This window comes from Mauremys mutica, chromosome 3 (assembly GCF_020497125.1).
Source record: "Mauremys mutica isolate MM-2020 ecotype Southern chromosome 3, ASM2049712v1, whole genome shotgun sequence".
Lineage (NCBI taxonomy): Eukaryota > Metazoa > Chordata > Testudines > Geoemydidae > Mauremys > Mauremys mutica.
This window is the reverse complement of record NC_059074.1, coordinates 138528383-138549257: the sequence shown is the minus strand read 5'-3', so window position 1 is coordinate 138549257 and position 20875 is coordinate 138528383. Positions and strand designations below refer to the sequence as shown.

The 20875-nt window shown below is 51.4% G+C and overlaps 4 non-coding genes across 4 annotated transcripts; all 4 read right to left on the bottom strand.

The window, feature by feature from the left end:
* Positions 1-2691: 2691 nt before the first annotated feature.
* TRNAL-CAG lies at positions 2692-2774 on the bottom strand. Its single transcript has one exon. It is a non-coding gene; the product is annotated as a tRNA-Leu (tRNA).
* A 174-nt stretch (positions 2775-2948) lies between these two features.
* Positions 2949-3031, bottom strand: TRNAL-AAG. The gene has a single exon. It is a non-coding gene; the product is annotated as a tRNA-Leu (tRNA).
* Positions 3032-3731: 700 nt separating this feature from the next.
* TRNAL-AAG lies at positions 3732-3818 on the bottom strand. Its single transcript has one exon. It is a non-coding gene; the product is annotated as a tRNA-Leu (tRNA).
* A 237-nt stretch (positions 3819-4055) lies between these two features.
* On the bottom strand, positions 4056-4138 carry TRNAL-UAG. The gene has a single exon. It is a non-coding gene; the product is annotated as a tRNA-Leu (tRNA).
* Positions 4139-20875: the final 16737 nt, after the last annotated feature.

Below are 20875 nucleotides of genomic sequence, written 5' to 3'. Positions count from 1 at the left end.
CTGGCTTCGAGGGGAGCAGGCAGCTTGGGCCGCCCCTTTTCCCGAGAGCCCCAGGGGAGGAAGCGGGGAACTCCGCCTCTCACGAGCTCAACAGCAACCGCCCGCCCCAAAAGAACCGAAGCCAGCCCCAAGGAAACAAAAGCCCAGCAAGCGGCTGTCAGGAGTGGGATTCGAACCCACGCCTCCGGAGGAGACTGCGGCCTAAACGCAGCGCCTTGGGACGTCGGACACAATGACCAAGCTGGGTGGAGGGGACACTTTGGGTGGGAGTAGAGAGAAAAGCCCCCCCCCAGCCACCCCAGCCCACAGCCCCCAGCAAGGAGAGGGCTTGTCATGGGTGGGATTTGAACCCACGCTCTCGGAGGAGACTGCGAACTTGAACGCAGGCTTAGACCGCGTCGGCCACTCCTGACGACCTGCGGCTCGCCACCCGTCGGTAGCTGGTCGGGCAGAGAGGCCAACGCGTCGGGCGCACCAGAAGCGGGAGGCCCGCTCCCGCTGGCCCCCCTTCCCTAGCGCCAAGAAAAGGCAGGCCTGGTCTTCACACCCGCAAGAGGCGACCCGCACGGGGCCACCCACCGCAGGCTGGAATGAAGGAGAAGGACTGTCAGGGGGGGATTCGAACCAACGCCTCCGGGGGAGGACACTGCGACTATAAACAGCGCCTTGGATGTACCGCTCGGCAAACCAGCTCGGACCTATGGGCGGTGGGCTGCCGGCGCTCTTTGCTGGCACTCGCGGCGGCGGCTGGAGCTCGCACGGCCCACCCGAGTCCATTTCTGGACTTCGACGGGGAGCAGGCTGCTTGGCCGCCACTTTTCCCCGAAGCCCAGGGGAGGAGCAGGGGAACTCGCCTTCACGAGCTCAACAGCAACCGCTCCGCCCAAAAAAGAACCGAAGCCAGCCCCAGGAAACAAAAGCCCAGCATGCGGCTGTCAGGAGTGGGTATTAGAACCCACGCCTACGGGGAGACTGGGCCTATACGCAGCGCCTGGAGCGCTCGGCCACCACTGATACCAAGCTGGCGAGGGGGGCCCCCTTTGGGTGGTGATAGTCGAAGAGAAAGCACACCAACCAGCCCCCAGCCCCAGCAAGACGAGGGCTATGTCAGGGTGTAGGGATTTAACCCACGGCTCCGGAGGAGGAGGACTCGACCTAACGCAGCGCCCTTAGACCGCTCGGCCACCATGAAGACATGCGGCTCTCGCCCCCAGTCTGGTAGATGTTTCGGTGGAGGGGGGGGGGTCCGACGAGAGGCCCAACGCTAGGGCACCCCACCAGAGCGGAGGGGCCCGCTCCCGCGGGCCCCATTCCCTAGCGCACAAGAAAAGGGGACTGGGATCACACCGCCAAGAGGCGACAACCCGCACAGGTGGCCACAACCACAGCAGGCGGTGAGAAGAAGGGACTGTCAGGGTGGATTAGAACCCACGACTACCGGGGGAGGGGACTGCGACCTTAAACGTCAGCGCCTTGGGGAACGCATCAGGCCACCCCTAGACTAGGGCGGGTTGGGCTGCCGGGGCGGCTATCTTGCCTGCACTCGCTGGCGGCGGCTGTGCAGCACGACGCCCACCCGAGTCCCTTTCTGGCTTCGACGGGGAGCAGGCCAGCTTGGCCGCCCCTTTTCCCCGAAGCCCCAGGGGAGGAAGCGGGGAACTCCGCCTCTCACGAGCTCAACAGCAACCGCCCGCCCCAAAAGAACCGAAGCCAGCCCCAAGGAAACAAAAGCCCAGCAAGCGGCTGTCAGGAGTGGGATTCGAACCCACGCCTCCGGAGGAGACTGCGGCCTAAACGCAGCGCCTTGGGACCGCCGGCCTCCCTGACGAAGGTGGGAGGGGGGCCCCTTCTGGGTGGGAAGTCGAAGGAGAAAGCCCCCCCCAGGCCCCCACCCCCCAGCCCCCAGCAAGAGAGGCTTGTCAAGGGGTACAGGGATTTGAACCCACGCCTCCGGAGGAGACTGCGACCTGAACGCAGCGCCTTAGACCGCTCGGCCACAGTGACGACCTGCGGCACGCCCCGTCGGTAGCTGTCTGGCCGACGAGGCCAGACGCTCGGAGCAACAGAGCGGAGGCCTCGCTCCCGCGGCCCCTTCCCTAGCGCCTAAGAAAAGGGGGCACTGGGCTCACACCCGCCAAGAGGCGGGACCGCACGGTGGCCACACCACGAAGGCGGAAGAGAAGGGACTGGTCAGGGGTGGGATTCGAACCCTCGCCTGCGGGGGAGAGACTGCGACCTTAAAGCAGCGACCTTGGACACCCCGCTTGGGCCTACCTGACACCTAGGGGCGGTGGGCTGCGGCGCTCTCTTGCCTGCCAATCGCAGTGCGGCGGCTGGCGCACGCGCACCAATCCGAAGTCCCTTTTCTGGCTTCGACGGGGGTGCAGGCCAGCTGGCCGCCCCTTTTCCCCGAAGCCCCAGGGGAGGATAGCGGGGAACTCGCCTCTCACGAGCTCTCAGCACAGCCCGCCGCCCCAAAAAGAAACGAAGCCAGCCCAAGGAAACAAAAGCCCAGCTTGCGTGCTGTCAGGAGTGGATTCGAAACCCAGCCTCGGAGGGAGACTGCGGCACTAAAACGCTAGCGACTTGGACCCGACCTAGGCCACCCTGACCAAGCTGGGAGGGGGGCCCCTTTGGGTGGGAGTCGAAGAGAAAGCATCCCCCCGCCACAGCCCCCGGAAAGAGAGGGCTTGTCAGGGGTGGGATTCGAACCCACGCCTCCGGAGGAGACTGCGACCTGAACGCAGCGCCTTAGACCGCTCGGCCACCCTGACGACCTGCGGCACGCCCCGTCGGTAGCTGTCGGCCGAGAGGCCAACGCTCGGGCGCACCAGAAGCGGAGGCCCGCTCCCGCGGCCCCTTCCTAGCGCCAAGAAAAAGGGGATGGGCCTCCACACCCGCCAAGAGGCGACCGCACGGGGCCACGCCACCGCAGGCGGAGAAGGGACTGTCAGGGGTGGGATTCGAACCCACGCCTCCGGGGGAGACTGCGACCTTAACGCAGCGCCTTGGACCGCTCGGCCACCCTGACCTAGGGGCGGTGGGCTGCCGGCGCTCTCTTGCCCGCCACTCGCGGCGGCGGCTGGCGCACGCCGCCCACCCGAGTCCCTTTCTGGCTTCGACGGGGCGCAGGCCAGCTTGGCCGCCCCTTTTCCCCGAAGCCCCAGGGGAGGAAGCGGGGAAGGGGAACTCCGCCCACTCACTGAGCTCAAACAGCCACAACCGCCGCCCCCGCCCTCAAAAGAACCGAAGCCAGCACCAAGGAAAACAAAAGCCCAGCAAGCGGCTGTCAGGTGTGGGATTCGAACCCACGCCTCCGGAGGAGACTGCGGCCTTAACGCAGCGCCTTGGTCGGCTCGGCCACGCGGACCTAGCTGGGAGGGGGGCCCATTTGGGTGGGAGTCGAAGAGAAAGCCCCCAACCCCAGCCACAAGCCCCCAGACACCAGCAAGAGAGGGCATGTACAGGGGTGGGATTGAAACCCACCGCCATCCGGAGGATTGACTGCGACCTGAAACGCAGCGCCTTAGACCGCCTGGCCCACCCTGACGACACTGCGGCGACGCACACGTTCAGGTAGCTGTATGGTCCGAGCGGGCCAACGCTCGGGCGCACCAGAAGCGGAGGCCCGCTCCCGCGGCCCCTTCCCTAGCGCCAAGAAAAGGGGCCTGGGCTCACACCCGCCAAGAGGCGACCGCACGGGGCCACGCCACCGCAGGCGGAGAAGGGACTGTCAGGGGTGGGATTCGAACCCACGGCCCTTATGGGAGGAGAATGCGACCTTAACGCAGCGCCTTGGACCGCTCGGCCACCCTGACCTAGGGGCGGTGGGCTGCCGGCGCTCTCTTGCCCGCCACTCGCGGCGGCGGCTGGCGCACGCCGCCCACCCGAGTCCCTTTCTGGCTTCGACGGGGCGCAGGCCAGCTTGGCCGCCCCTTTTCCCCGAAGCCCCAGGGGAGGAAGCGGGGAACTCCGCCTCTCACGAGCTCAACAGCAACCGCCCGCCCCAAAAGAACCGAAGCCAGCCCCAAGGAAACAAAAGCCCAGCAAGCGGCTGTCAGGAGTGGGATTCGAACCCACGCCTCCGGAGGAGACTGCGGCCTAAACGCAGCGCCTTGGACCGCTCGGCCACCCTGACCTAGGGGCAGTGGGCTGCTGGTGCTCTCTTGCCCGCTGCCCACTTTTTTAGAGGACTTGCAATTGCTTCCCAGTGTTTTGGATCTCTCAGGCGTTATGAGGGCATACTTTTGTTTTTACATCAAGAAAGACCATTTGGCAAGGCATAATTTGTGGAAGGCACATTTATGCTTCTACTTTTTGTTGTTATGCGGTGTGTCGGAGTTTTATATGGTGTAGAATGTAGTGTCTGATCTGTGTGTTCAGATATGCATTGTGCATGTTACTGTTTGGCCTGACCGTCCCTGGAATGAGCTTCGTTAATGGTTTCCAGTCCCTGCACATGTGTGGGGTGGGGCTAGTCTGTGTTGTTTGGTATATAATCGAACGTGGCTGGCGAAGTCCTGAGCTGGCGAACAGGAGCTGCAAACAGGGGAGTTTCAGAGGGAGTTCCGGTGGGGAGGACACAGACACAGACACAGGGCACCAACCAGGGGGACAGCCGTACACCACGGCCTAGGCACAGCAGGTGGTACCCACCAGCACCAGGCAGTGGCCCATCCCAACCCACGCCCTAGTTGGTTCGAAGCCCCCATGGTGCTCAATACGGCTGATCGTAAACTGGAACAGGTGCTCTGAGCAGCTCCATGAGGAGGTGGAGTATGGATGGCCTCAACTCTAGGAGGAGAGTGGAAGCATTTGACTTAATCTGTTGTGGAAACCCAAGTCCAAGAGGGACAGGACTGCTCCCATGAAGGGGTACACCTCAAGGAAGGGGAAGAGCTATCGAAAGAAGACAATGATGCCTTAGGACCGCCTGGCTGTAGCCCAGCCACATACATATTGCAGCTACCTGTGACATGACTGTTTCTACTCACCAGAGGACTGAGATGCCAGAACAGCATCCTGACCGCAGTCGTAGGGGCCAACAACTGACTTAGGTTTGAACGAGAGTTGGAGACATATGAATGTGATTGTGTGATGGGACTGCTTGCAGGGGGCAGGGCTCAGCAGCCATAAACACTCATGTCTCAGATTTTCAGCTGCCCACCTGCAGGTTACAGGCAGGTATCTGTCCAAACCCGCACCATGTCAGGGAGGTTTTTATTTCTCTCTTTCCTTCAAGACATCGGTGATGGCTATGGCTGGAGTCGGGACACTGGACAGATGGGTTCATGTTCTAACATGTTCTAATGTGCTGGCACTGAGCACTCTCTCAGCCGCTTGTCTGGCTGATTCTTGCTCACGTGCTCAGTGTCTGAGTGCCCTCTGTGGGGTCAGGCAGGAATTCCCCCCCAATGCTGGGTTAGACCGGTAGCGGCCCTGGAGTTTTTTGTCTCCTTTGGCAGAGTGTGGGTCCAGGTCACTTGCCAGGATTACCTGGGTATATCTCTGTGACCCTAGGCACCTCTGTATTCACATCCAACACAGTACTGCAATGGTTTTCATGCACAATATGCCTTACAATCTTGCAAATGGAAGACACCTCAGGAGGTCATCTAGTCCAATCCCCTGGTCAAAGCAGGACCAATGCCAGCTAAATCATCCCAGCCAGGGCTTTGTCAAGCCAGGCATTAAAAACCTTTAAGGATGGAGATTCCACCACCTCCCTAGGAAACCCTTGGGAGGTATCATTTGAAAACCAATGACACTGATCAATAACATCATTGCAAAAGAAATGTAACCATGGTGTATGTGACATCATGGATACTTACTGATATTATGCTTTAAAGGCTGTGAATAAAAGCTGTTTAAGCCAGGCACGACAAAAGGAATTGATAAACAAGTTTTCTCCAGACAAAGAGGGCGACACCTCAAACCGGGGGTGCAACCCAAATTCAATGGGCTACTCATTTGTAGAGGGGGTTGCTGCAAGAAGAGATAAGTAGCATCGTAGCAACCATTATGGAGGGAGAAACCAGCATGCAGCCAGATCCCCCAGACCTTATGGCTCCTTTACTGAGCATGCACCAATGAACTGTATCTGGGAGCACCCTTCAGAAGAAGACATCTCCAAGTTTCATTGAACTATAAAAAGGGGGAGAGCAAATCCACACATGATCCTTCACTTTAAGGAGACAAAAAAACAAGCAATTTGATTTCTGGGTTGGAACCTTCCCAGACTGGCCAATAAAAAGCTGGAAGGGAGACTGTGGGTGAAAGAAACCATCTTGAACAGAGACTGTATCATGCTAGGTTAAGTTTTAGTCTTTTAGATGCATGTTTTCACTTTTATTTGCTTGTAACCGTCCCTATCTTTTATCTGTTTTGCTTGGTTTGACAGAGGGCTGATAGAGAAACATCCCGCTCACTGATATTGCTGCCACCCAGAAAAGGCTTCAGGCTCAGCTGGAATCACTTACCCAGAGAGCTGGGTGGTGGTAATTATTGGGCTAGAGACAATTGACTCAGTAACAGGGTGGATCTGTGTTTGGGAGGAACAATTAATCATGGGCAGTGCTGTAGGGGAGAAGATGAGGTTGTGTTTTCTGCTTACCTGTGTCATGTTCTGTTTTATGAGAATGACTGGATCCTTCAGGAGGAGGATTTGGGGGCAAATTCCAGGCTGGAAGTGTTCTACAGTCAGCCTGTGAGGAGTATCCAAGTTGGGCAAAGCCAGGGTGAGGCTTGTGGGTGCTGGTAAGCTGTTGGGTTCAGAGTCCTGAACCAAGTTGCACAGCCACAAGATACCCATGGTTACAAGGCAGACATTGACTGAACACCTTACTAGCCTGGGTGGAATTTAGGTCTGCCAGATGGCCTGGAGTTTCTGCATCTTTAGTACAGAAGTGCAGCCCATAAACCTATAGTTCCCAGTGAATATTTCAGCCAGGCTGTCCTGATGAAGATTAATCATTATCTGCTGGGGCTGGCATATTCCCCAAGCTACACATCCGTTGTAAAAATTAAGTTGGCTGCGAGCTGGTCTATTTTATACAATTTAGGTATGGTTTTCCTTCACCCCAGTGCTAAGAATCACAATTTACTTTTCCTCCAATGATCTCCAAGTGCTTGAAAACTGAGGTGTGAAGGGGCTAAGAAACTTGCTTTCAGTCATCTAATGAGTATGTTAGGAGTAAAACCAGGTCAGCCAGTCCCTAGGCCTGTGCTCTTAAAATTATTGCCTACATTTTAGTAAGTGACAGGGGAACTGGAATCTGAAAAGCCACCCAGAAAAAGAAAGTGTGTTTCAATATAATTGATCTGTTTGGCTAGAATACTGACTGGGGGCGGGGAACAGAGAGATAAGGCTAACTGTGGTTCATTGCAGAGCAATGTGGTTTGGTCCGTAGCCTGCTATGTTGTATGCGCTGCTTCATTATTGCATATTTATGTATTTAGGAAAACTAGAAAACTGGCATGTAACTAATGATTCTTGGTATTTAATTTGCCTGATGTGTGTTGCTTTTGTAGGCGTGACATCACTAATATTGATGATTGTCATCGTCCAAATACATTGCCCAAGTAAGAGCTTCCTGATCTGTCTCCCCTCTATTCCCAAAATGTTTAGCACCCAGCTTCACATTTTTTGCTCCTTCTATTACGCAGGAAACCCATCTGTTTCATATGTAATAAGATTCCATGTAAAGGAATGTGACTCAAATTATAAAGCTCAAATACAGTTGTGTTACGAAGTACATACAGGCCACAGATATTTGGAATGTAAATTAAAACAAAAACTAAGTTAACCTTGTCTTACATGCCAGGTGTTCAATAAAAAACATTTTATTCTAGACATTTCTGTTGAAAGAGTTCATCTATTTTACAGTAAACTACTAGGTATGTTGTGCCACCTACTGGCACAAATTACAAATTACAATGGTTTAAGAATTAGGTTTGAAGCAGAATCTATCAGTCCTAACGTGAATTGACTTTCTTCCAGTAAAGTACTGGAGGAGGCTCCTACATAGGAACGGTCATCCTGGGTCAGACCAACGGTCTATCTAGCCCAGTATCCTGTCTTCAGACAGTGGCCAGTGCCAGGTGCCCCAGAGGGAATGAACAAAACAGGTAATCATCAAGTGATCCTTCCCCTGTCCATTCTGGTTAATAGCTGTTGATGGACCTATCCTCCATGTACTTATCTAGTTCTTTCTTGAACCCTGATATAGTATTGTCCTTCACAACATCTTCTGGCAACGAGTTCCACAGGTTGACTGAGTGTTGTGTGAAGAAATATTTCCTTTTGTTTGTTTTAAACCTGATGCCTATTAATTTCATTTGGTGACCCCTAGTTCTTGTGTTATGAGAAGGAGTAAAATACATTTCCTTATTAACTTTCTCTACATCAGACATGCTTTTATAGACCTCGATCATATCTCTCCTCTCCCCCCCACCCAGTTGTCTCTTTTCCGAGCTGAAAAGTCTCAGTCTTATCAATCTCTCCTCGTATGGAAGCTGTTCCATACACCTAATCATTTTTGTTGCCCTTTTCTGTACCTTTTCCAATTCCAGTATATCTTTTTTCAGATGGGGCGACCAGATCTGTACACAGTATTGAAGATGTGGGCGTACCATGGATTTACAGAGAGGTAATATATTATTTTCTGTCTTTTTATCTATCCCTTTTTTAAGGATTCCCAACATTGTTAGCTTTTTTGACTGCTGCTGCACATTGAGTGGATGTTTTTAAGGAGAGAACTATCTACAATGATTAGCTAACAGCTAATTTAGACCCCATCATTTTATATGTATAGTTGGGATTATGTTTTCCAATGCTTTGCATTTATCAACATTGAATTTCCTTCACCATTTTGTTACCCAGTCACCCAGTTTTATGACATCCCCTTGTAACTCTTCACAGACTCCTTTGGACTTAATTATTTTGAGTAGTTTTGTATCATCTACAAATTTTGCACTTCACTGTTTACCCCTTTTTTCAGATCATCTGTGACTATGTTGAATAAGACTGGTCTCAGTACACATCCCTGTGGGACACCACTATTTACCTCTCTCCATTCTGAAAACTGACCATTTATTCCTACCCTTTGTTTCCTATCTTTTAACCAGTTTCCAATCCATGAGACGGACCTTCCCTCATATCCCGTGACAACTTACTTTGCTTAAGAGACTTTGGTGAGGGACCTTGTCAAAGGCTTTCTGGAAATCTAGGTACACTATATCCAGTAGATCCCCCTTGTTCACATGCTTGTTGACCCCTTCAAAGAATTCTAGTGAGACAAGATTTCCCTTTACAAAAACCATGTTGACTCTTCCCCAACAAATTGTGTGCATCTGATGTATCTGATAATTCTGTTCTTTACTATTGTTTCAACCAATTTGCCTGGTACTGAAGTTAGGCTCACTGGCCTGTAATTGCCAGGATCGCCTCTGGAGCCTTTTTTAATTTTTTTTTTTTTTAATAATGGTGTCACATTAGCTATCCTCCAGTCATCTGGCACAGAAGCTGATTTAAATGATACATTCCATACCATGGTTATTACTTCAGCAATTTCATGTTTGAGTTCCTGTAGGACTCTTGGGTGAATACCATCTGGTCCTGGTGACCTGTTACTGTTTAATTTATCAATTTACCATCCCTCCTGGGAAGGTTTCCAGGAATTCAGTATTAAAATTCCACCACTAAATTGAAAAGTGGGTTACAAGAATTTCTCTGCTTCTGACAAAGCTCACCTGCCTTTCAAATAGTTCCGTATCAGCCATGCCAGACAGGTCCAGACCTGTGTTATTGGGTGGGGAAGGAATAGGTTTTTTCAGTTTTTTCAATGGTGGGTAGATGGGACACCGCTTGAAAACCTGCAACCACAGGCCCTTACAGACGAGTGGATGCAACAGCTGTTAAAAGTTGTTGCTAGTACTCATAGGCAGGTTGCTGTGGCCCTAGGAGCCAATGCTTGAAAAATGGATCAGAGAATGGGTCTAATCTTGAATCCCCAGGAGTAGCAGAGAGGGGATATGGTTATGTACCAACTGGTTAAAGAGAGAGCCCCCGCTCTAGCTCTAACTCCATGTGACGGTGCTGCCCTTGGGAGCCAGCTGAGGTCACTCAATCAGGGTGAACTGCAAACCAAACGGGGGCAGACAAACCCCAAACGCTGGTGGTTATTTCAATACTTAGATTTACCAACCAGCACAAAACAGCTTCTATGGTATCTCACTGGTTACTTAGAAGTCCAAACAACGCAGTTCCCTTAAAGTGCCCAGACTCAGGCCTCCGTCCAGACACACCTGTCAAACATATGATGATGATTCCTGAAAATCTTATCTCATCATATAAAAGAAAAGGTTCTTCCGATCCCAAAGGATCAGCCACATACCCAGGTCCAATTATAACTTAGATCTTACCCAAAATACACATTATAGCCAATTCTTATTAACTAAGCTAAAATTTATTTAAAAAGAAAAGAGAGAGAGAGTTGGTTAAAAGATCAATATACATACAGCCTTGAATTCAATTCTTGAGGTTTAGATGCATAATAGAGGTGAGTTGTAGTTGCCAAAAGTCCTTTCAGAAATAGTCCATAGGTTATAGTCCAATGTCCATATTAAGGGTGGCTCCAGTCAATGACTGGGGATCTCAATCCTTGTGGCTTAAGGTTTTCCCCCTCTTGAAACCCAAAGCAGATCTGAGATGAAGTAGAATCCTGTCCCAGGGTTCTTATACATTTCCAGCAGCCTTTCGGCCTGAGAAAACAATAGGCTTAACTCTCCTTCTCCCAAACATCCTGGCAATTAGCACAGAGTAATTTATCCATTAAACAGTTCAGATACAAGTTACCACAACCTTCAAAGAGACTCATAGACAATAATACTATTTCACTCAAGTATCATCATAAATGTTAATATTCCTTTTTTGATCTTTGAGTTAAAACTATAGCAATAGACAAGACTTGTTTGCTTACATCACAAAACCTGAGCAAACATCTACCCTTCTACCTCTAACAATGCAGACATGCATTTCAAAGCTCTATTCATTTACATATCTTTCTAACCAGTCCTTAAAGTTCACCCATGGGTCAGGTCTGTTGGTGAGGTGAGTTAATTAACGCTTTCTGGCCCTGTCATCTTTCAATGAGATATTATATTATACTCATAACGTCACACTCCAGTCTAGGCAGGACCTGTTAAAATTTGCAATAAACCAAGTCCCACTGCTTATCAGCTAGAAATCTGGTTGGGGAAGAAAACCACATTAAAATGGTTTCACTCCACGCAGCTGAAATGCTGGACAGGGGATAGCCCTGAGCAACTCCAAACAAATTAAGATCATTGCACATGCTGAAGCTCCAGAGGGCGCTCGGAGCACAGTGAGACGTTCAAGAGCCCAGTCCCAAGAAAGGAAGAAAGGGACGAAACTCAAGTCCAGCTGGATCCAAGTACAAGTTAATAAATCTAGTTTAAATGTTAATGTACAACCCCCACTATATAGGGAGAGCAGAAGTTTTGTTTTGCGTTGTGTTGCCGATTGCTAATTGTGTGGATGCTGGAAGATTTTGGAGACGATGCCCTCCCATGTTTCTGTTTTTGCTGGCGTTTGGATTGCAGACCTCCTCCTTTGGTGGTGTGAATCCAGAACCTGTTGTGTTTGAGGCGTGGGGAGACTTCCCGTGGATGACAGTGTAATGTAAAATGAACAACACCCTCAACATTACAGCTGATCCCAACATCCCAGGAGAACTAATCACTCTTTTAGGCCCCTTGGATGGATATGATCCCACTTCAGTAAAACTGAAATGGAAAGGCCTGGACTTGGACAAAGTAAATAGTAGTGTGGGAATGAGCAAGAACTGGCAATGTATCATGGTTTGGATTGCAAAGAAAGTAAAAGGGTGACTACAGAATCTATATCGCTGTGGTGGCAACATCGCCATCCCTATGTATACACGGGGGAGGTGGGAGAGTGAATTCATTAGTGGGAGGAATAAAAGTCTACCCAAGTGAATACGGTTGTTGCTGGTGGGAACGGACAGCCTGCTATTTAACTGTAGTAAGCCCAAGTGCGTTCCCTTGTAGAATGACATGCCTAAGCGGGTAGCTCCAGGGGAAAAGACAATTCATTTTAGGCTGAAACACTCCCTGGACAAGAAGATTTGGGGGAGGCAAAACTACAGATAGTGACACCAGGAGGGCAATGGGCAATTCACTTGGGAGGCCCCAGGTTCTCAGGAAATTTACAAGAGGGATAAAGGATGTTTTAATAAAAGGGTGGTTAAAGGTACCTTGGTAAAATGGTTATTAATACGCAGCTCATTATGACAAGAAAAGGGCCCCTTCTAGGACCCTGTAGCGTCAAAGGAATAGAAGTGTGGATGTTGGAACCACCTGTAATTTGATTGGAGCATATGTGGTTCAGACCAATGTAAAAAGCAATGGATGATTGATCCAACCCCCATGGCTGGTCTCTGCTGCTCCAGCTCCCGGCTCTGGGCTGCTGCTCTGGCTCCCCCAGCTCTGAGCTGTGGCTCCCTCCTTGGCTCTGCCTTACTCTTCCCTGGAAGCCCCAGCTCACATAGAGGACAGGCCCTAGGCTCTCAACTCCCTCATTGGCCTGCCCACCCTATCAACCCGGCTGACTTAGAGTGCTGGCCTCTCCCAATTGGCCCTCTAGACCTATCACTCCGAGCATCCAGACTCCTCTTTGGCCCTTCCCCTTTCCCCTGGTACTGGGAGAAGGACAACCAAAAATCCACTAGGGCTAGGTCTACACTACCACTTATGTCGTGCAGGGGTGTGAATAAGCCAAGCCCCTGAGCAACGTAGGTTACACCGATCTAAGTGCCAGTGTGGACAGCGAAATGCCGACCGGAGAGCTTCTCCCGCCAGCATACCTACCACCACATGTTGGGGGTGGATTATTTATGTCGACGGGAAAGCTCTCCCTCATTGGCATAGAGCGGCTACATGATCTTACAGTGATGCAGCTGCATCAGTACAGCTGTACTGCTGTAAACTCTCTAGTGTAGACATAGCCTCAGTTTCAGTAAGGGCCAACAGCCCCCTTCAGTTGGCTTCCTGGTGAGGTGTGCCGGAAGGTGTTGTGTACACCTTGTACACAGTAGGTTGCAGGGCTGCTACTAGCAGGTCAGGCGCCTGTAGCAGGTATGGACTAGCTACACAGCTCCATTCTCGCAGAGATGCACCAGAGATGTGTCTTCCATAAAATCATAAGATTAGGATCCTTCCAAATTCATGGTCCATTTTGATAAATTTTAAGATCATAGGATTTTAAATAATCTTAAATTTCATGGCTCCAGATATTTAAATCTGAAATTTCATGGTGGTGTAACCGTGGAGGTCTCGATTCAAAAGGGAGTCATGGGAGAGGGGGTTGTAATATTGCCACTGCTGCTGGCTGGCAGCCCAGCTCTGAAGGCAGAGCCACCACCAGCAGCAGCGCAGATGTGAGGGTGGTATGGTATTGCTGCCATTACTGCTGTGCTGCTGGTGGAGATGTCTGACCTGGTCCTGGGAGTGGCCTGTGCAGCAGAAGAGGAAGTCCTCCTCAGCCTGGCCAGGACTAGCAGCTGGAACCTGGTGCATGGTAGGAACCCCCGGCCGGGGCTCCCCCCAATCCTGCCCCTTCCCAGAGCTTGTGTGTTAAAGGGACCTTGTGCTGCCTGTGTGTGTGGGGGGGGGATGACAATAGTGCCCCCTGACCATGGCACCCTGGGCAGCCACCCAAGTCACCCACTTATAAGTCCATCCCAACATCCCGCCCCAAAAAAGTGACAGCTCCCCCATATGATGCCATCATCACTGCTGCACTGCTCCTGGCAGTGATGCTGCCTTCAGAGCTGGGTGCCTGTCCAGCAGCCACTGCTCTCTGGCCACCCAGCTCTGAAGGTGATGCAGAAGTAAGGGTAGCAATACCGCAAATCCCTTCCAAAATAGCCAGATTTCAGGGGGAAGGCCAGATTTCATGGTTTGTGAAGCATTTTTCATGGGCGTGAATTTGGTAAGGCCCTACCTATGAACTCCAGCACTGACCTCCATGGCTGGAACCGTGCCCAGAGGAAGAGATGGGGTGTGGAGCAGTACAATTCAAAGTTCTGACTTTCGGGTATTGTCTTAGCATAGACTATTGATTTACATGGTCCTTGGCCAGAGGTTGCCACAAAAACTACCCAAGCACTTAGACATCTCAGCCCAAACACCAACGTCTGCTTCCCAGGAAGCCAGTCTGCACCTTACGCTTTGACTCAGAGTGATTAAGGCAGAGAGGAAACTTGTGCTGTTTGGAACTGCTCCCCACAAGAAAACCGTATCGTAAACATCCCTCCTCCCCCAACACTACAGCATTTCTGAGAAAGACTGGCCGCTGCTGACGTGTTTTGAGACAGAACTTGAAAGATTATGGGAAATGGCTAATAGCGCCATCTGATTACCACTGCCATAACATGCACCCCAGAGTCCTAATCACCTCATAAACCCTGTGATCTCACTCTGCTGTTACAACGTCCTCGGAGTTTGTGTTTGAAATAAAGAAACATGCTAAACAGAGGCAGCTTCTAACCCTCTCTCTTACTGGGAAAAGTTGAGGAAAGCAGAGAGTTGGGGAAACAAGCACTGACACATTTTATAATGAAATAGACTATCTGTCTGGTAAGTTTCTCTTTACAGCAGAGAGATACCCTGACTGCATAGTAGATTGCTTCTGAACAACGCAGCATAAGCTAGACAGGTAGCACTAACATCTGACCTTCAGAAAGCCAGAGTTCTCTCTGGAGATACTCCGTCCCTGGTTATTTTATGCTATATGATGGGAACTATTTGGTATCATATGGATTTAAACTATTTAAAGCTGCTTAGCTAAAGCTTTCTAAGGTTCTTATATTGATAGATTTCATCACGTTTTTCCCATTAATTCAGTCTTCTGGTGTTCACAAAGCATATATTTATTAAAAACCAGGACAAAGATTTAGTATTCCTTTTGCAGTTTTGCTTCATTAATATTTTCCCTAAGATCTTTCACTTCTCCCCACTGCTCCGCCCAAAACACCGGAGCAAAGAACCGAACATTTCTGAAGAAGCCACATCCAACTTTGATTCAAACATATCAAATTTCCATTGTAAGGGTTGGCTAGCTGCTTGAATATCTGTGTGCGTGGGAGGTGGGAGTGAGAAATGGTATGTGATCGTGTAACTGAAGACCATATCATAATGGATAGACACAAGGTAAAGATAATATGGTGGCCCAGGCAGCCTTATTTCCAGTATTTCCTAAGACTGAGTGCCTTGCTTTGCAGCTTTAACTTTTTAATTTAGGTTTTCTATAGAATTAGTTCGGTTTCTTTTAAATAGAAAAACAAAGAAATTCCGCCCTGTGCAAATGTGATGACTGTCTGCAAGAATGTGAACCAGGGCCTGACAGGTCCCCAACACAGGTCTCAATCACATGAGCTAAAGGAGTAATTCAGCCGATAGGAGTAATAGGCGGTTATGGCTGTTCTTCAGCTACCAGTGTGAGCTGCAGCTACTCTTTGCCAGTAAGGCCTATTTTACACTTCATCATTAGATCAACCTAGCTATCTTGCTCGGGGCTGTGGAAAAATTGTGCACCCTGTGTGACATAGGCCTTGTTTACTCTCCCCAGTGAAGGTTATAATTACACTAGCTCTTTTGTCGGCAAACCTTATGTCTCTCAGGGCTGTGAAAACACACACCCTGGACTGACATAAGTTACACTGACAGAAGCGCCAGAGTGGACAGCGCTACGTTGGCAGGAGAGGCTCGCTCATCAACATAGGTACCGCCGCTAGTTGGGGGCGGTTTAATCTGCCAACGGGAGAGCTCGCTCCCGGCAGCATAGAGTGACTACATGGGAGACCTTGTAGCGGTGTAGCTGCCGTGGTGCAGCTGTGCCACTGTAAGGTCTCTAGTGTAGACATAGCCTAAGTTGCCCTATGTTAGGTCAATGTACAGCCACTGCAGTCATTACTGTGTCTTTTCATATCCACACTTCCCTTCTGCCAGTGGTGCGGTCCTCACCAGCAGCGCTTGCACCAACTTAAGTGGGGCAATGTGGGGGGCTGACAGCCTGGGCTCTTGGCTCCGTGTGGAGCGCTCAGCTGTGAGCCCCATTGCCAGGCACTCACAGCCTGGGCTGTCAGCGCGTGGGAGCAGAGCTCACAGCTGAGAGCTCAGAGCAGAGCTGACAGGTGATGTAAGTAATGCAGTCTCAACACAGACACTGTGTTACCCTAACTACATCGATGCAAGCTCTACGCCTCTCGTGGAAGTGGAGTTATTAGGTCAGTGTAGTGGGGAACTTACATTGGTGGGAGCATGTGTAATGTACACACTTACAGAGTTAGGTCAATGTAAGCTGCTTTATGTTGACCTAACTCCATAGTACAGGTCTGTCGCAACTTACGCGCATTTAACATGTGCAGTTTCAGCTTTACGCTGTACAGCCGGAGTCCGGGGGACGTGGCCTCAAGCGGAAGAGGCGTGGATTCAAGATTTAAATGTCCTGGGGCACCAGCTGTGGCTGGGAGTCCCAGGGCCTTTAAATCACCCAGGGGGCTCCCAGCTGCAGAGGTGGCTGGTAGCCCCTGGGGCAAACTAAGGGCCCGAGGCTCCAGCCACTATGGAGCTCCAGGCCCTTTAAATGCCAGCCCCAGCCCGGCTGCCAAAGCTGTGGGCGGGATTTAAAGTGCCTCTGTTTCTTCAATTTTGGCTGGAGTCTTTGTCACAGCAACCCTGACCCATGCCTCAGTTTCCCTAAATTTGCTCCCCAATTTCAGCTGGATTCTTGGCTGCAGCCTCCCTGAGACATGCCTCAGTTTCCCCATCATTCAATGGAATTTTGGCCGTAGTCACTCTGGGGAAACTGAGCCATGATCAGTTTCTAAAACCTGTGGAGATGCTGACCATGCTGCATACATCCTCCTTGCAGGGGGAGCTCTCAGTGGCCTTTGGTGCTGTCTCTGATCTGGACCAAAAGTGTTTGATCTGTAACATTCTGCCTGTTGGGGAGACTCACACTCTACCAGCTGTTGCTTGCCTCCTCGCATCCCACACCCCTTCGTAACCTGCACCCTGCCCATGGGGTTGTTTGGCTCGCTCTTTGTGTCCGAGTTCTAGAACATGGGGAATCCCAGGAGATTCCATCCTCTGGGCATGTCCCTGTGTTTCCCCTATCCTCCTTCCTGCCCCTCAGAGCTCTGTCATGGTGGGGAGAGCACAGCCAGCCATTCTGTCTGATGCTGCCCCCTTACCCTGCTTGTGTAAGTGTTACAGAATAGAAAAATCATTAACCATACACATTTGACCAGCACAATAAAGTCCCAAATTTAATTGAAACAGATTCTGCTTCAGTTATCAATGTGAATCTGGAATAACTTCACTGATTTCAGTGGAAATACTCCATATATCCTCTGGTGTAATTCAGAGCAGAAATATAGCTTCATCTGCCATATAATAATTGCACTATACAGAGAAACTGCAATTTTTACTATTGGTCACTAGAGAGAGCAGGTGCTCGATGTTCTTCAATATTATATTGTGCAAATCATTCACACTTATCCCGTGGAGATGTCAGATACAAAGTAACCTCGCTGTGATGTGCTGCACCACTCTGAGAACCACAACACTGTTCTGTTAGTGAAAGTTTAATGACTAAACATTACAGGAAGTGGCAACATAAGCTATTTTCCTCACTATTATGAAGTGATCTGAATTTACTCCTGTGTTGAGGTGCCATGCATTATGTGGCCACAGTAAGGAGCCGGAACAATTCAACTAACAACTCTCAACATGAGAGGGAGTTTCAGATCAACTGTTTTTTCTTAAGCCCTCATCAGTGTTTAACAGTGTTATACAGACAAAACTACCGTATTTTTCCGTGTATAAGACTATACTTTTTCCTAAAATCCTTAGCCTAAAAATTGAGGGTAGTCTTATACACGGAAGTAAGCCCCCTGTTCCCTGCCCTCTGACCCCCCCAACCCCTATCCACCCCGGAACTCCCCTGCCCTCTCTCCAACACCCCCTCCCTGCCCCCTTACCGCGCTGCTTGCACGTGGCTGGCGGCACTACAGTCCATCCGCGGCTGGAGCTGGGAGCGCGGGGCCGGGCAGTGTCCGGAGCCGGGCATCTGGGTAGGTGGGGGTCGCGGCCGCCGCAGTTCCCAGACCGCACTACCAGAGCCAGGCAGCCAGGGACACGGGGAGCCGGGCGGCCGGGGATGTGGGGAGCTGGGCGGCTGGGGAGCCAGGGTGCCGGGCGGCTGGGGAGCCGGGCGGCTCCCCAGCCGCCCGCTCCAAGGCTCCCCGCATCCCCGGCTGCCCAGCTCCGGTAGTGCGGTCCGGGCACTGCGGCGGCTGGGGTCGCGGGGAGCCGGGCGGGGGGGGACGTGGGGAGCCGGGCGGCTGGGGACCGGGGGAGCCGGGGACACGGGGAGCCAGGCGGCTCCCCGCCTCCCCAGCTGCCCGGCTCCCCGCCCCCCCGGCTCCAGTAGTGCGGTCCGGGCACTGCGGCGACTGTGGACGCGGGGAACCGGGCGGCTGGGGCGCCGGGGAGCCGGGCGGCTGGGGCGCCGGGCGGCTCCGCGGCCGCCCCCTCCCTGGCTCCCCGCGTCCCTGGCTGCCCAGCTCCGGTAGTGCGGTCCGGGCACTGCGGCGGCTGGGGACGCGGGGCGGCGGGCGGCTGGTGACACGGGGAGCCGGGCGGCTGGGGACCGGGGGAGCCGGGGACACAGGGAGCCAGGTGGCTCCCCGCCTCCCCAGCCGCCCGGCTCCCCGCCTCCCCGGCTGCCCGGCTCTGGTAGTGTGGTCCGGGCACTGCGGCGACTGTGGACGCGGGGAGCCAGGCGGCTGGGGAGCCGGGGAGCCGGGCGGCTGGGGACCGGGAGAGCTGGGGACATGGGGAGCCGGGCAGCTCCCCAGCTCCCCAGCCACCCGGCTCCCCACCTCCCCGGCTCCGGTAGTGCGGTCCGGGCACTGTGGCAACTGTGGACGCGGGGACCGGGGGAGCCGGGCGGCTGAGGACTGGGGGAGCCGGAGAGGCGGGGAGCTGGGCGGCAGGAGTCGCGCGGCCGGGGAGGGACGCGGCAGGAGCTGGGCAGGACCGCCGCCGGAGACCAGCCGGGCGCACGGCCCTCCTCCTTCCCTCTACCCCTACCTCCGCGTCCTCTTCCTGGGCCTGAGCAGCAAAGTCACGGGGGGACAGCTGCAGTGCGGCTGGAGGGCAAAGAAAACAAAACAAAAAAACTTGTGGCATGGTCGGAACGGCAAAGCAGGAGGGAAAAAACCCAATCAAACAAAAAAACCTGCAGCGCAGCCGGAGCAGCGGGGAGGAGGGACCTGCAGCATGGCCGGAGGGGCTAAGCAGGGAAAGAAAACAAAACAAAACAAAAAGAAACTGGGACATGGCCGGAGCGGCAAAGCAGGGGAGAAAAAAAAAAACAAAAACCTGAATTTGGGGTTAGAAAAGTGGGGGCATCTTATACATGGGGGCGTCTTATACACGGAAAAATATGGTACATAGGATCTTTTCAGGGGGCAAGACAAAGATGCCACATTTATTATGATAATTTGATTTATGACCAGTAACTAATATCTTAATCCTTATACACACACACATTATACCTAATACCTATACACACACACACACACACACACACACACCCATCAGATGTTCTGCAGCTGCTGCATAGTTATCAATCCTGAAGATAGCTTGAGTTCGTGGCTTGATTTTGCAGCTTGGGTTCATAGCTAACTGGCCAGGAAAGCCGGGCACAAGGACGAGCTGGGTCTCTGTTGGGCATCCGCCGATGCCCTTCCATGTTGACAGCAGAATGTTACCCCTCAAAGTCTTCCATCTCACCCATCCTTTTTGTAGGCTTTTGTTTGAATCCAGAGTCTATAGGTCTTGTTGTGTCACGCTGCCTCTGGGTTTGGTGATTGATCACCCATCAATTGCAGGCATGACTTTCAGCCTGGGACCTGGCTTTGATCTTCCTTCTATTGTACCTTTTCTTTTTAGGGTGGACTCTTCTTACTTTGTTAGGGCTCTTGTCTGCATCTTCAGCTGGTGGAGTTTGAATTCTATTTCATCAGGACAGGCTGGGGCTAGAGGTTGATTCCATCATCCATACATACAGTCACACATCTAACCTAAACTAATAAGAGTACAGCAGGATTTGCAAAAATGAAGGTTGGAGGAAGCTTTTACAAAATGGAGTGAAAGTTTTAAAATGGGGTTTGAATTACGATATGGCAAACAGTGAACAGAAGTTACAATATGGACAAGTGTAGTGGACGGCAAACAGTAAACAGAAGTTACAATGTAGTCAAGTGTAATAAATGGTGAACAGAAGTTACAAAATACTGAAACAGTGCAAGTCTTATGCAGGAATTGGACTGATAGTGAAACTTACGAGGGCAGCTGACTGAACAGCTCTGGCTCTTAACAAGCATTTTTATTGTCAATTAGCCTGGCCAGTTCTTGGGGTAACCGCTTTTATGAATGAATGTTGTTTCATTCATAAAACTTTACTTATGAAGTTACATTAATAAAGTGAACAATTAAAAACAATTTCATTTATCAGTTCTACAACAGGCAGATGGATAAAAGCAGTTCTAGGTTACAAATAACAAGATTAAATGGATTACATGACTGAGACTCTGCATTTTGGAAAGTTTCTGTGGAGTAGCTAAATTGTGACGGACTTCCTCTCACATTCTATCTTCATGGGGTATTCATGAGTGTCACATTTCTTCCAGCCTCAGCTTCTACAACTGCACTCAGTCTCTGACACAGCCAAACTAAAATTCTGTTCCTCTGGCACCTTCAA